Here is a 15364-nt window from a genome sequence, read left to right on the forward strand (position 1 = left end):
AGGCAGAGACACAGGCAGAGGGATAAGCAGGCTCCATGCACCGGGATGTCAAAGAAACCAAAAGCCCTAAGGTCCGGACAAGTGTGAAGATCAAAAAATTCACTTGATGTAGAAGCCCATCAGAGACCATGGGCTACAAGAGATATGGCCCACATGACAGCTACCCAGGCTCAGTGCTAGGAATGCCCAAGTCCTAGGAAATGCTGGCTCTACAGAGCTGCAGGGGCCCAGTTCTGACTTTTCTCCAGGATCCAAGACAGCACTTCTGCTTTTTCCTTACTCATGATTACTAATCAATGCCAAGGAATCCCACAGCTTCCCTCCAGAGGTGTCTGTGCCCAGAGAAATAGATCTGTGTTAGCCAAGCTGTTGTGTTTTGAGATATCGATGTACATGAAATAGCGCAAGGCTCTGTATAATTGTCAAATGACAGCTACTGCCACAAATACTATAAAATTCCACAGATAGCTGGGCCTCCAGATTGGAATGAACTGGAAACACTTTGAAGAGAAAGACAGTCTTAAGCTTGACCTGGGAGGATGAGAGAGAACATGTGGAGTGAGAAAAGAGGAACACTCTGCAAGGTGTGACCACAAAATGACTAATGCACATTGAAAAATTACGAATATCAATCAATTGGAGTAGAGTCGGCACAGAGGAAGAGTAAGAAATTCTTCGGAAAAGTAGGATGAAGCCAAATGGGAAAAGGCCCTAAATGAAGTCCAAGGAGTTTGGATTATCCCTTATGAAAAAAAGACAGTGAAGTGTGGAAGATTTTTGAGCCAGGGCAGTTAAAATGATTGGGAATGTCTGGAATGATATGAACATAGGGTTGAAGAATGAAAAAAAGTGCTAGAGGCTAGAAACACTGTCAAGGAGGTTTCTCTGATTCCTAAAATAAGAAGTGATACATTTCTAGAATATCAAAGTGACTCTCTATGGGCTCGGCCCCTGCTGAGCTCTCTGTGCTCATGTCTGAGTCCAACAGAGAGACCACCAGAAGTAATAAGGAGAAGAAAGAGCTGTTCTAAACTTAAACCCACTGGGTCCAAGTGACTTTGCTTTAAACCCATTTGCCTGCATTAAATACAGAGGAAACAGAGTCAACCTTCCTTCTTTATGATTATGGTACCACTGTGAAATTGTGCGGCCTCAAGGTGACTACCAAAAAATAAACTCCGAGGCCCTCAGTGTATAAGAGAGGACACAGTACCCAGGACAGAGCAGAGGCCACGACCCCAGCAGAGCAACACTTGGTAAAAAATAGTACTCAGCAGATATCACCCGGCCCTGAGTCAACCTCACTCCCTATAAGTAGAACAGAGATATGCATTCTCAGGGCCACCCTAGCAGGAAACATGGTTCAGAATCTCAAAACATGAAGAAGAACAGCAGGTAGAAGAATGGCAAAGGAGCTGCAGAATCCTAGAGAAGCTCAAAATTATAGGCCTGAGATGCCATGGAAGGGTTGAGGGGGCAGGGAATGGTTGGGACTATATATGGAGCAAGGAGATCAGTGGTTCCCATCCACCCCATCACACAGGAGAAGGGAGCTGTATCTTCTCTGGAGAAGCTGGAGGGAGTATGTATGGCCTGTGTGAAGGGTTTGAGGAACAAGCTGAATTCAGAAGCTGCGTCTAAGTCTGAACACTCCAGTGAAACATCTGTCTCCAGACCCTTTCCCTTCTAGGATTATTTGACTTTTAAAAGATTAAATGTAAACAAAAATACAAGTTAGTTCCTTAAAAATATATATTTTGTGGGGTGCCTGGGTGGTTCATTAGGCTAAGCATCTGACTCTTGATTTTGCCTCAGATCATGATCTTGGGGTCGTGAGATCGAGCCCCATGACAGGCTATCCACTGACCCGGAGTCTGCTTAAGATTCTCTCTACCCTCTTAGGGTCTTCACTGAGTCTGAGAATTTAATTGACATAAGATAGATAAAGAGGAGAAAAGCATACAAAAAAAAATTTAATGCAAGTTTCGCCTGGCACTGCGGCCCGCAGAAGGAAATGAAGACTCAAAGTAGTCGCAAAACCTACAAGCCTTTATATTAGGTTGAAGTAGAGGCAATTGTGGAAAAGTAACTCAGTTATGTGGGGAGGCTAAAGAAAGATAAGAATTTGAACAGGGCCTATTTGTACAGAATTCTCTCAGTCTCAACATCCTGTCTTGATAAGAACGTTACTTTCCTTCTGGTTTGGGAAAGACATCGTCCATATGGGGGTTTTATCTTCTGCATTTAGTTAGAAAAGGGGGGATAGTCAGTGTCATTCTTGTACCTGATGGGTTTTTTTTTTTTAAGTACGTTTAGCTCAAAATAGTTTTGATATCAATTTCAAGGCATATTCTGGAATGACATATTTGGTCTCCTTCAAAATCTTGCTTACTATTCTAGGTAAATCCAGCACCAATACATATAAATACAGCGTCCTCAGCGTCTCCATTCCCTCCCCCTTTAACAAAAGTTTTCATTCAGTTTCTGTGTCACTGAGCGAACTGGGCGATATGCCTGCAGCCGGTTTGGATTTCGATTCTCTGAGCTCTGGGAGGAGGAGAACTGTTAAGGAAGTATGAATTTTTAGAAGCAGGGAAATGTGAGGTTTTGCATGCAAATGTAGTTGGCTGTTTTCTTGGGTTTTGAAACTTGGTGAAACTGTTAGCAAATCCTTGAAAATAAGTGACTTCCACTTTTTAAAAAAATATGCATATAATTCAAAACAGTAATAAAAATCAATGTTTACATGTAGGTGAAAGAGGAAGGAAGTTTTTTTTATTTACAGCAAAATAGGACTGTGGTTGTTTTCAAATAATAGGAAGGAGGTGAATTCATGTACCTTTGTACAGAACGGGGTGGGAAATTGCTCCTTTTTTAAAAAAAAGTTGTTTCTTTATTGTAAGTAATCTCTACTCCCAATGTGGGGCTCAAACTCACAACCCCAAGATCAAGAGCCACAAGCTCCTTGGACTGAGCCAGCCAAGCGTCCTGGGAATTGTTCCTTTTATAGGAAAAGTCCCAGAGGGAATCTTTGGATTTTTGGATCTTTGGAATCTTTGGATGTGAACGGACCCCCTTCCTCACTCCAGGTCTTGCTCTGGAAGAAGTGGGTGATACAAACTGAGCTGAATTTGGAGTATCTGTAGGTAGACAGAAAGGGAGGCGCTTTGGGGAGCAGAGATGAGAAGAGAAAAGAAAGAGTGAGGGAACCAGTTTATTTGCCCTGGAAGACCAGAGCTTGAGGACGAGACAGATGGGAGAAATTCCTAGAGCCCTGGAGGGAGTAGGGGTGGACTTTTCAGTGATTCCCTGCCATGCACGGCCCTGCGAACACCTCTGTTACTCATTGCTTCCAAAACTTTAGAAGAAGATTTGTTGAGGCGGCAAGATATTATTTTGAAATGTTACCCGGAGTAGTGCCCATTCCCCACACTTCCCACTTTCTGACCCTTACCCTTTCCTGACTTCCCACTTCCCCAGCTACAGCATTCCATGAGGAGCAGGATGTTAAAGCAGAGTACTGGGCTGTGTTCTGGGCTTTTGACTTTTAAAGTCTTAGGATTCCATCCAAACCACAGTGAGATACCACTTTATACCAGTAAGAATGTAAGAATGTCTAAAATGAACAAGACAGGAAACAACAAATGTTGGCAAGGATGTAGAGAAAGGGGACCCCTCTTGCACTGTTGGTGGAAAGGCAAGATGCTTCAGCCTCTCTGGAAAACAGTGTGGAGGCTCCTCAAGAAATTAAAAACAGAGCTATCCTACGACCCAGCAATTGCACTACTGGGTATTTATCCCAAAGATACAGATGTAGTGAAATGACCTGCACCTCAAGGTTCACCACAGCAATGTCTGCAATAACCAAACTGGAAGGAGCCACGATGTCCTTCAACAGATGAATGGATAAAGAAGATGTGGTCTATATACACAATGGAATATTACTCAGCCATCAGAAAGGATGAATACCTACCATTTGCTATGACGTAGTTGGAGCTGGAGGGTAAGGGAAAGGAGGGAAACTGAGCAGGGAAAAATTAGAGAGGAAGACAAACCATGAGAAACTCCTAACTCTGGGAAACAAACAAAGTGTTGCAGAAAGGAAGGAGGGTGGGGAGATGGAGTGACTGGGTGACGAGCACTAAGGAGGGCACTTGATGGCATGGCATGAGCACTGGGTGTTATACTATATGTTGGCAAATTGAATTTAAATAAAATATTAAAAAATAAAATAAAAAGGGAAAAATTTTTAATGAAATCTTAGGATTCCAGGCATATATTATAGATTTAAAACAATATGTAATTAGTCAAATCCTGTTCTTTCTGTCCCTACTCCAACCCCCTGGAGATGTTCTCCAGATTATGGAAAGGGAGAGCCAGAGAGAAATGAGATAAAAGTTATCTTTGGTGTCTTTGAGAAGGACTCCTGTGTCCTGTTTCCAGACCAGCCCTGGGGGAAGATCCCCAGAGAATTTGAGGATCTGAGAGCAAAGCAAACCAGGGACTTGCTAGCCAGGTGGGAAGGCTCCCAGAAGTCCTCTGTACCCCACATGGTGTAGCGACATCTGTGTGCCAAGAAGGGCAGGCCTACGCCAGCCTCACTCATTTCCCGGGCCCACCAAGGTGCCGCAGGACTCAGCAGAATGTTTTCCTCACTTGCCAAGAGTTGTCCGGATGTGGTGCTGACAACCAGCAGATCTGTGGAGGCCTTGCAGTAAGGGCAAGGAGATCCCACCAGCCGTGATCGGAATAGACTGCACAGAACAAAGGACATCTCAACAAACACCAGTGTGAAGAAGCAAGAAAGACAAGAATCAGACATGACCACTCTTAACTGAAGACCTTGCATGGGCAGATGGGGGAAATAGGCTGGATCCCACCACCACCACTCTTGATGCTCTGGCAGCATAAGCCCACCCCACCCCTGCACAGAATTTAGAAGGGGAGAAAGTAGGAAGGGGAGAAATCGGGGGTTTAACCTGAAATTGGCCAGGATGAAGTTTCTGCCACTAGATGGAATGAATAGTGACTGAAATGCAATCATAGAAAACCTCCCTGGTCAAGAGGATCTAGGCTAAAATAGGGAACCAGACCACAGCACAGAATGATTAGACCTTCAGAATATTTTTAGACAACTTAGCAAGACTACTGGAGATCCTGCAGCAAGTGAAATGACAACCATTCCATCTAAATATTAAAGTATTGGGGTCTTTGGATATCTAGAGGTCTCAGGAACACCTAGGAGGGGGCATCTGGATCATGCATGCAGATGAGGAAAGAAGTGCAAGTGAGCCCGGGGCACCCTTTGGTGCAAGGATGCTGGACAAGTGGGAAGGGGGAGGGTACAACATGACACGGTGGTGCACCCTCTCCCTAAGAGGAGACACTGGAAATATCTATCTTCGCCGGCTACAAGCTACATCCCTCAGAGGAAGAACAGTGAGAAAAAACTTCACAGGCTTTGAGGAAGATGGAAAAAGTAGTTTTCTTTCTCCTTTTCCTATCCTGCTAAGAGTCTGGGAACTTAGATCTAGAGACAGGGAGGGAAGGAACTAGTGAGAATATTCACCCAATGGGGGCATCTGGGTGACTCAGTGGTTGAGCATCTGTCTTTGATTCAAATCCTGATCCCAGGGTCCCGGGATTGAGTCCTGCATCAGGCTCCCCATGGGGAGCCTGCTTCTCCTTCTGCCTATGTCTCTGCCTCTCTCTGTGTGTCTCTCATGAATAAATAAATATTTTTTAAAAAAAGAATATTCACCCAATGTCATGCAGGCCTGGCTTCAGGGAGACCTAACACCAGATTAAAAAAAAAAAAAAAAAAAGCCAACAGCAATCAAAAGCAAAGAGTAAAATTCCTCCTCTGTGGACAGCTAGAGACCAAAATGGACAAACTGATAGGAATGTGAGGTGAGAGGGAGGGTTTTGTTTGCTCCTGAATGTGTGGGGCTATGCCCTTCTGCCACGAATTTTCTTCTACCAAACAGGGTACTACAGGCTTTTTTTTTTTCCTATTTATCTGCTGAAATTAACTTTCATAGTAGAACATTAAAAAGTTAATAATTTATAGTTCCCAAAGTTTAATACTTCTCACTCAAGTAATTATAAATAAATATGAATTATATGTAAGGTCATATGCAAAGAGCAACAGGAATATATTTAAGGAGGCTATTTAAATACAAACTGCTAAGCATTTTTTCCCCTAGGGTGGCTTTTCCGAACTTGGTAGTAGAGCTATTCTTAGATCAAACTTTCATTAGAAATGCTACATCACCTTTTATAGAAGAATGCATTTTATAATGACAAAAATATACATACCGTTTTTACTGGGTGAATAGCGTAACTCCTCTTACTACCTATACCTGACATATTGAATACCCTATAAAATGGTGTAGTTTCTAGTAAATATGCCATAACTTACATCCAAATGAATATTTTCCCCTTCAGAAGTCTTCTTAGAAGCTATGCGATTATCACAATGACTCTGACATTGGTCAGAGTTAACTTTCAGAACTCTGTTTTGAGAATAGCTGTCAGAGCTTAAAGCATGGTCTTTTATTTGTCCCTGGTAACGGGAAATATTTAGCATTTGAGGTCAATTTTTATTTGTTAAGAGCAAAAGAAGTCTCAGATCCATGATTATATGAGTCATTAAAACATTCATAATAAAATGATATCCTTATATGGATGACTAACTGGCCCTGGTGGCAACCCTCACCCCTCAAAAAAAGAAGAAGAATTCCAGCATAAATGTGGTATCACTGAACAAGTATATAATCTCCCAAGGAGACTACCACGGAGGACTGTTCATTTAGGTGTTGTATTGCTTAGTCAAACTTTTTTGGAGGGCTCCATACTTAACATGCATCCTATGTTGCCTTTGATAATCAATGAAACCAATATGAGGGACGCCTGGGTGGCTCAGCGTTTGAGCATCTGCCTTTGGTTCAGGGCGTGATCCTAGAGTCCAGGGATCAAGCTCCACATCGGGCTTCCTGCATGGAGCCTGCTTCTCCTTCTGCCTGTGTCTCTGCCTATTTCTCTGTGTCTCTCTTGAATAAATAAATAAAACCTTAAAAAGAAAAAAAGAAGAAATAGAGAAAAAAAGAAAGAAAGAAACCAATAAGAAAATCCAATCCAAGCATTTTCCTCTTTACCTAGGGCCCAACCCTAGTGTTTACCTGGCTGATTGGCCATCACACCCTAGGAAGACTGTCTATACGCACAGCATGAGCCATATCGGCCAACAGGGTAGCATAGTGACTGAAATGACAATCAAATACTGTCATAGTCTCTGCTGAAACAAGAACTCCATCTGCCACAGCCCTGTTAAGCCACTTAACCAGAGACCGAAGGGCTGAGTGATGCCTGCATTGAGAAACCCAACTAATCTAGTGAATACCTCTGAATAATGGAGTTCAGGGTAGCTATGTAGGATATTGGATCTGGACCATCACAGAAACCTACAGATCAGGGTCCACACGGCAATGCTACTTTATCTTATTTAGAATTGTGGTCTTTTTACATCACTCTATCTTTAGTAAATACATGTTGTTCAAAAGCAGTCAACTTCTTACTTTCAGTTTCAAACATTTAACTATGATTGAGGAATCAAGATAGATATATAGATTCTGGTATCTCTCTCTGTTTGTTAAAAGTTCTACTTTTTAATAACACCTTAGGTGGACATATGTGCTTCAGTGACTTCTGCAAGGTTGTTAGGCCTAGACTGCAAGCTTAAATAGTTTGGAAAGCTAAAATAAATTAAATTAAATATTAATTAAATTAAATATTTGGAGTTACATAGAAGCACATCTAACTATGTCAGACTGGAACATAGAAAAAAATAAGGAGGGGTTGGCTCAGTCAGTGGTCAGTGGAGCGTGCAACTTGTAATCTCAGGGTTGTGGGTTCCAGCCCGATGCTGAGTGTAAAGATTACTTAAAAATAAAACCTTAAAAAAAAAAAAAAAAAAGCCAAATAAGGAAAACAGGAACCTACACACAGAGGGACATAGCAAGGTGAAGAAATCAGTGACATCATCTTTATTTTAATTATTTTTAATGGAAAACATGAATGAACAATTTTAAATGATTTAAAATTTAAATGACTTAAAAGTCATTGTAAATGATTCCTCTCCAGATATTTTTTCTATTTATTCTCTAAAAGAACTTCAACTGTTATAACCATTGGCAATTTCAACAACTCTGCTGTTTTACTTCTCTGCTTTTTCTTGTTCTTCGCCATTGCTCAAGATTTACCTTTAAAGAAACTTCTGGAGACCCCTTACCGCATTAGATTCTGCAAAAGTATATTCTCAGATTACTAATGTCTCTTCCTGGAAAATCTAGATCTTTTTTTAAGATGAGATGTCTTCTATGAAACTGAATGGTTCTTCTCCAGTATAGTTTTGTTATAAAACTTGCCTATTTTAAACACACTACACAAATTTACATCTATTTAGGTTATTTTTGCAATTTTTATTAATTCTTTGCTATTCAGACCCAGAACTGGTTTACTGGTTTATTCCTAGTACCTGTGGATGTACAATGTTCATTTGGAAATAGAGTCTTTGCACATGTGATCCAATTAAGATGAGATCATACTAAATTACAGCAGGCTGTAAATCCAAGAACTGGTGTCTTTATAAGAGAAAAGAGACGGAGATTTGGATACAGAGAAATGGAGAAGAAAGCCATGTGATGACCTCGGCAGAAACTGGAATGAAGTGTCTACAAGCCAATGGCCAAGAGATTGCTGGAAGGCACAGAAGCTAGGAAAAGGCAAGGAAGTATTATTCTTCCCTGAAGCCATCACAGGTAGCATGACTCCGCTGACACCTTGATCTTGGACTTCTAGCTCCAAAACTATGAGAGAATACATTTCTGTTGTTTCAAGCCAGCCAGTTTGTAATAATTTGTTAAGGCGACCCTGGGACACCAGCATCACACAGCTGGTGAGTAAAGGGACCAGGGTTTGCTCTCAAATGCCTGCATCCCAAATATCAAGCACAACCCATAGTCCATGCTCTCAAGGGTGGTATTTGTTGTTACTTGATTCCCAAACCTACTCAGGGTTGCTCCAGACTTCATAAGCTAAGTAGAAGTATTAAGCCTGCAGAATTCAAGGTAAGAGTTACAGGTGCCCAAACTCCATGTTATTGTCACTCAGAATTGACACATGGTGGCTGTATAGGGTGACAGAAAGAATGCTGAAGAGCCAAGTGCAGAGACCAATCGTGATATCCACCAGAATAGGGCTAGGGCAAGTCATTTCACCTCTCTGCCTCTCAGTTTCCTGCTCTGTCAGCAGTCGAACTAAGTATTCCATGTGATTCCAGACAACTGTGTAGCCAGCTGGCTGGACCCACTGACCCACCATGGGCTGTTTTTATTTTCACTTTTGTTCCTCCATTGGGTCTGCAACTTTTATTTTGATTATTCATTTTTTAAAATGTTTTATCACCAGATTGGTCACATTCACATTTAAAGATTTCTTTCTTGTATCTCTCTGTTCATTCCTAGGCATCAGAAATTAAAATAATGGAACTATTTTGATTTCCATGCAGTGGCACAGTATTTCTTGCTCCTTCCGAGGTGACAGCAGCTCACACTTTTAAGGAGGGACCCAAGCCGGAACAATGCACTGGTAGCCACAGCAGGTGCAACAGCAGAACTGTTTCGAAATCAGAGCAATGAACCGTCTCCAAAATAAATATAGTTCAGTGATTAACTATTGAAACCATCCACCATGCAGAGTAATGTAAATACCCAAGTGGCTTGTTTTCCAGGATGACCTTTCTTTAAGAATGTAAAGTAGGCAAAAATGCATCTGCTTCTACAGCTGTGACTGAACAGAATCAAGCCAACTCCCCCAGTGACACATCCTGTCCAATCTGACAGGTGTGGAAAGTAGACATTCTTAGCTGTGAAGGACTATTTCACTTTGACTTGCCCTGCTTTGTGTGTGCCCAAAATAGTGCTATTTGTAAAGTGCTCTAAAATAAAAAATTAAATACAATTGAGGAACTTTCTAGGCACCCTCCTAAACACTGGTTCTGTTTCTTCTGTTGAGGCTCCAGGAGCGGAGGATTATGAAGAAGGTCACTGCATTCGAGAAGGATTCCACTCTCCCATGATTCTCTCCCAGACCTGGAGGTAGAGATCCCCGCAGACGCACAGCATCAAAATGACTTCCTTATGTCTTCCTAAATACACAGCCAGGATTGTTACCCATGTTATTATTGTTGTTGTTATCTTTGTCTTTTTTATTATTCCGGTGTAGGAGAATCTGATTTCCTGAGCTTCAATGTGAGATGTCCATGATTATATACACTTAACACACACATGCGCACACACATGAAATTGAGCTCTGAATTGATGAATAAATAAGTAATGTTTATTTAACTCTATAGGAGTTAAAATTAATAAATACTGAGTGAGTCCTATAACCAAGTACTCTCAGCAAGGTACTCTCAACAAAGTTTATTCTTTCAAAAAATAATTGATTCCAATTATGAAATAAATAAAGTCACAGGGATAAAAGGTACAGGGGATTCAGTCAATGGTATTGTAATAGCCTTGGATGGTGACAGATGGTAGCTACACTCGGGTTGAGCATAGTGTAACATCTAGTTATCGAATCATCTTGTTGTACACCTGAATCCAATGTAATGTTGTGTGTCCACTATACCTCAATTAAAAGTAAGTTAATAAATAATAATATTAAGGAAAAAAGATGATTGAATCCAGGACTAGAGTAGCAGTTAGAAGGTAATTAAAGTGACTGCTAACTGGATATGAGGTTTCATTTTGGGATGGTGAACATGTTCTGGAATTGGTGGTGATTGTTGCACAACTTTATGAATATACTAAAAACCACTGAATTATACACTTTAAAGAGGTGAATTTTATGGTATGTGAATTGTATCTCAATTTCTTTAAAGATAGTTAAAGAATAGCTAGTATGTGCCAAAGCCTGAGCTAGGCACTAGCCTTTTGAGCCACCTACTATGTGTCACACTCTTTACTAGGTCCTTTGCATTCATCCTCTTATTTAATCTGTATAACCTCCCTAGAGGGAGGGAGTTTTGGTACCCCATTTTACAGCTGAGGAAATGGATTCAGAGTCTCTTGCTTAAAATCACACATGTAAAATTAAGCAGAATCATGTGAAACTGCCATTTTGTAGGCTATTTTTGTGTTCAAACATCATCAGTTTCTTACAGCTCAATCTAATGAGTAGCTATATCTGTCCAAGTTCCTAACGGTGCACGTGGGAAAACCACTTTGGGGAGACGAGGCAATAAAGAACTATGAGACAGCCAGAGCCTAGCTCCCTGAATGACAGTGCACACCAGAAAGGGCTTCATGTGAACAATAAGCTTCTATTGCATGGAGCCACAGAGAACTTGAGTTTTGTCTGCTATCCCACTGGTACCACTTATCCTAACAAATATACCAGGGCTATGGAACTCCAGAGACTGTGTTCCTACCCACTGGTAATTTGCCTCTTTCAAGAAGTTTAGAGCCTGGTCACAGATACATGTACAACAGACTAGAATATACTAGAATCAAAGATAAAAACGGCTAAGTTCCATAAAGTGAAAGAAATGATAAATCATAGGGTTAATGTAATAGAGGACACACACACAAAAAAAAAAAACCAGTGGGTTAGCCTTTTAGCCAGATCCTCCATCTTCCAGTAACACACCAAGATGACCAACAAGAAGATAAGAGGAAGGGCTCCGGCTATATGTTCTCTAGGCCTTTTGGAAAATAGATTTGTTCTTTCAGCTGCATCCATGCAAGTGTACAAGACAGGTGATACGGTGGCCATCAAGGGAGTGAACACTGTTAAAAATGAAATGCCCCACAAACGTTACCATGGCAAAACTGGAAAAGTCTACAATGGTACCCAGCATGCTGTTGGCATTGCTGTAAACAAACAAGTTAAGGGCAGGAGGCTTGCCAAGAGAATCGATGTGCGTAGTGAGCATATTAAGCACTCTAAGAGCAGAGATAGATTGCTGAAGCCTCTGAAGGAAAATGACCAGAAAAAGAAGGAAGCCAAAGAGAAGTTACTTGGGTTCAACTGAAGTGCCTGCTGGCTCCATCCAAGAAGCACACTTTGTGAGAACCAACAGAAAGGAGCTTAAGCTGCTGAAACCCACTCCCTACAAATTCATGGCATGATAAAGTGTGTAAAAAAAAAAAAAAAAAAAAAAAAGAGGGCAGTCTGGGTGGCTCAGCCGTTGAGCATCTGCCTTCGGCTCAGGTGGTGATCCCGGGGTCCTGGGATCCGGTCCCCGCATTGGGCTCCCTGCGTGGTGCCTGCTTCTCCCTCTGCCTGTGTCTCTGCCTCTCTCTGTGTGTCTCTCATGAATAAATAAATAAAACCTTTAAAAAAAAAAAAAAAAGAAGACCTCTAAACTGTAAAATGTTTCTCCTAGTTGAGAAGTGTGATAGCCCCTCCCCCAAAGAAATATTTAAAGCAAAAACAAAGAGAAAACAGTGGCTTCCCGAAACAAAGGGCTTATTCTTCCTACAAAGTAACAAGCATGGAAGTGTGCGAACTAGGCTGGAATGCTGTCTCCATGATTCCACCAGGGACCCCACATACATCTACCTTTCCACTCCGCCATCCTTAGCTTGTGGCCTTCAAGTCAAAGGGCAAAGGCTCATGCTAATCAAAATCAATCCTTTTTTTTTTTTTATAAGTTAATTTTCTTTTTTTTTTTTTTAATTTATTTATTTATGATAGTCACCACAGAGAGAGAGGCAGAGACACAAGCAGAGGGAGAAGCAGGCTCCATGCACCGGGAGCCCGACGTGGGATTCGATCCCAAGTCTCCAGGATCACGCCCTGGGCCAAAGGCAGGCGCTAAACCGCTGCGCCACCCAGGGATCCCAGAACTAATCCTCTTTAAAGAGCTTCCTCTGAAGCCCCTCCTAGAAAGGACCACAGGCCAGAACTGTCAGTGGCTGCTGTAGCTTCAAAGGAGAAGGTGAGGGATCCCTGGGTGGCGCAGCAGTTTGGCGCCTGCCTTTGGCCCAGGGCGCGATCCTGGAGACCCAGGATCGAATCCCACGTTGGGCTCCCGGTGCATGGAGCCTGCTTCTCCCTCTGCCTGTGTCTCTGCCTCTCTCTCTCTCCGTGTGACTATCATAAATAAATAAAAATTTAAAAAAAAAAAAAAAGGAGAGGGTGAAATGTGATTGTTTTTAAGACGGTCACGTGTTCCACATTCACAAAATCAGAGTTCTCTTAGTAATGGAAAGTGGAAAATGAATATTAGGTCACACAGTCTGCCTCACAGAGGAAGAAAGTCCAAAAGCCTGAGGGGACAAAACATTGGCAAATGTCCACTACAAGGGGTGGCCAGAATTTGAACCCAGGTTTGATTGCTCCAGAGCCATTACTCTTAATCCGAAACCACACTGACTCCTTCATGCATGTATAGTCTAGAAAAACGTGCGTACTGTTTACCAGAACACAAGGATAGCATACCAGCTTCCTATCGCTGCTGAAGCTAATAACCACAAACTAGGTGACATAACACAGATTTCTTCTTTTACAGTTGTGGTGGCCACATGTCTCATGGAGTTTAAGTGCAAGATGTTGGAAGGGATGTTTCCTTTTGGAGGTTCTGAAAGGAGACCATGTTCCCTGGTCGTCTTGGCTTCCAGCCTCTGAGGGCCACTCACAGTCCTTAGCCCATGGCCCCCTCTGGAGTCCCTGCAACATCACACCTCCTGCTATAGTCAATTCTCCCTCTGCCTCCGTCTTGTAGGGGCCTTGGGATCCCATTTGCAGCCCATCCGGATAATCCAGGAAAACCTCCTCATCTCAAGGTCTTTAGCTGAATCACGATGGCCAAGTCCTTCTTACCACGTGAAGTACATTCCCAGGCTCCAGGGATTAGGATGTGGCTATCCTTAGTGGCCGTTATTCAGCCTGCCACAAACAGTACGTTATAAATTAATAAGTGCAAGAGAAAAAGGATGACAGCATTGGCAAGTGCTTTGAATAAAATGCTAAAGTAACATGTAGAATCTTAAAACAAACAAACAAAACCAGACTCTTAAATACAGAGAACAATCAAGCCACGTAACCAATACCACGGAAAGAGGTGGGTAGGTAAAGTTGATGGAGGGGATTAAGAGACACAAGCTTCCAGTCGTAAAATAAATAAGCCATGGAGATGAAAAGTACAGCATAGAGAATATAGTAAAAAATATAATAACGTGGTATGGTGACAGATGGCGATGACACTTGTCATGGTGAGCACGGAGCACAAAATTGTTGAATCAGTACATTATACACCCAAAACTAATATAAGATTGTATGTGAAGAGTACTTCAACAACACATTTTTTGTGATTAAAAAAAAATTATTGTTAAGAGAGCTCACGGAGAACCATAGGATTCAGAGGGTCGAAAGAGAGATACTGCTTGGCTAGGCAGAAAGAGGAGCACACACGTGATTTGGAAATGAGAAAAGTACTGCGGACATTCTAGGGAAGCAAGTCAAATAATCCGGACTAAGAATAGGCTGGGGCAGAGCTGGAAGGAAGAATCTGAGACCAGGAGACTTTGTGAGGGTTTATCTCTAAAGCTGGACAAAAGGAGATTCAAGATCACTCAGGCCCCTGGGGACGTCTGCTCGCAAGCATCCTGTGACCTGCTGTACACTTTCCAGTAGCATAGGCAGCTCCTGCCCCTCTGAAGCTGGGGGACCCACAGGCCAGGCAGAGGGGAAGCAAGAGAGCCAGCTGGAGCGCTCTCAGGGTGGTGCTGCCCTGCCCCTGAAATCGCAGGACCCCAAGAGGGAGCGGCTCTGTGCATTCGCACCCTAGGCCCCTTGCTAGCTCCTCTCCTAAACCCAGGCCTGGGGAGCTTCTAGATGAGCAAGGTTTGTCTGGGCCTTGCCCGGTACACCTGAACAATGTAGGACATTTTATTTTTTTTTATTTTATTTTTTAAAAAGATTTTATTTATTTATTCATGAGAGACATAGAGAGAGAGGCAGAGACATGGGCAGAGAGAGAAGCAGGCTTCCTGAGGGGAGCCCATGCGGGACTCCATCCCAGGACCCCAGTATGACGTTTTAAACTGTATACTTTATCAACCTTCCTCCTGCCTTCCTCCTGCCCCTTGCAGACACTTTAGTTTCTGAGCCTAGACAGTTGTGCTGAAGCAAGACGTTCCCTCATGCAGGGGAGCCTGCAAACAGAAGCTGAAGGTTTCCCGCCATTTGCTTTCAGTTAACTCCCTTCACGGTCCATGTCCCTCAAAGATGTAAAAGGAGGCCCCGGGCGGCTGGATCCCCTCCTGCACAGGGGCCCCCCTGACCTCAAGCAGGT

At 42.4% G+C, this 15364-nt stretch overlaps 1 pseudogene; it reads left to right on the forward strand.

Moving 5' to 3' along the window:
• The first annotated feature begins 5349 nt into the window (after nt 1-5349).
• On the forward strand, nt 5350-12194 carry LOC144311743 (large ribosomal subunit protein eL21 pseudogene; annotated as a pseudogene).
• Nucleotides 12195-15364: the final 3170 nt, after the last annotated feature.

This window comes from Canis aureus, chromosome 4 (assembly GCF_053574225.1).
Source record: "Canis aureus isolate CA01 chromosome 4, VMU_Caureus_v.1.0, whole genome shotgun sequence".
Classification (NCBI taxonomy): Eukaryota; Metazoa; Chordata; class Mammalia; order Carnivora; family Canidae; genus Canis; species Canis aureus.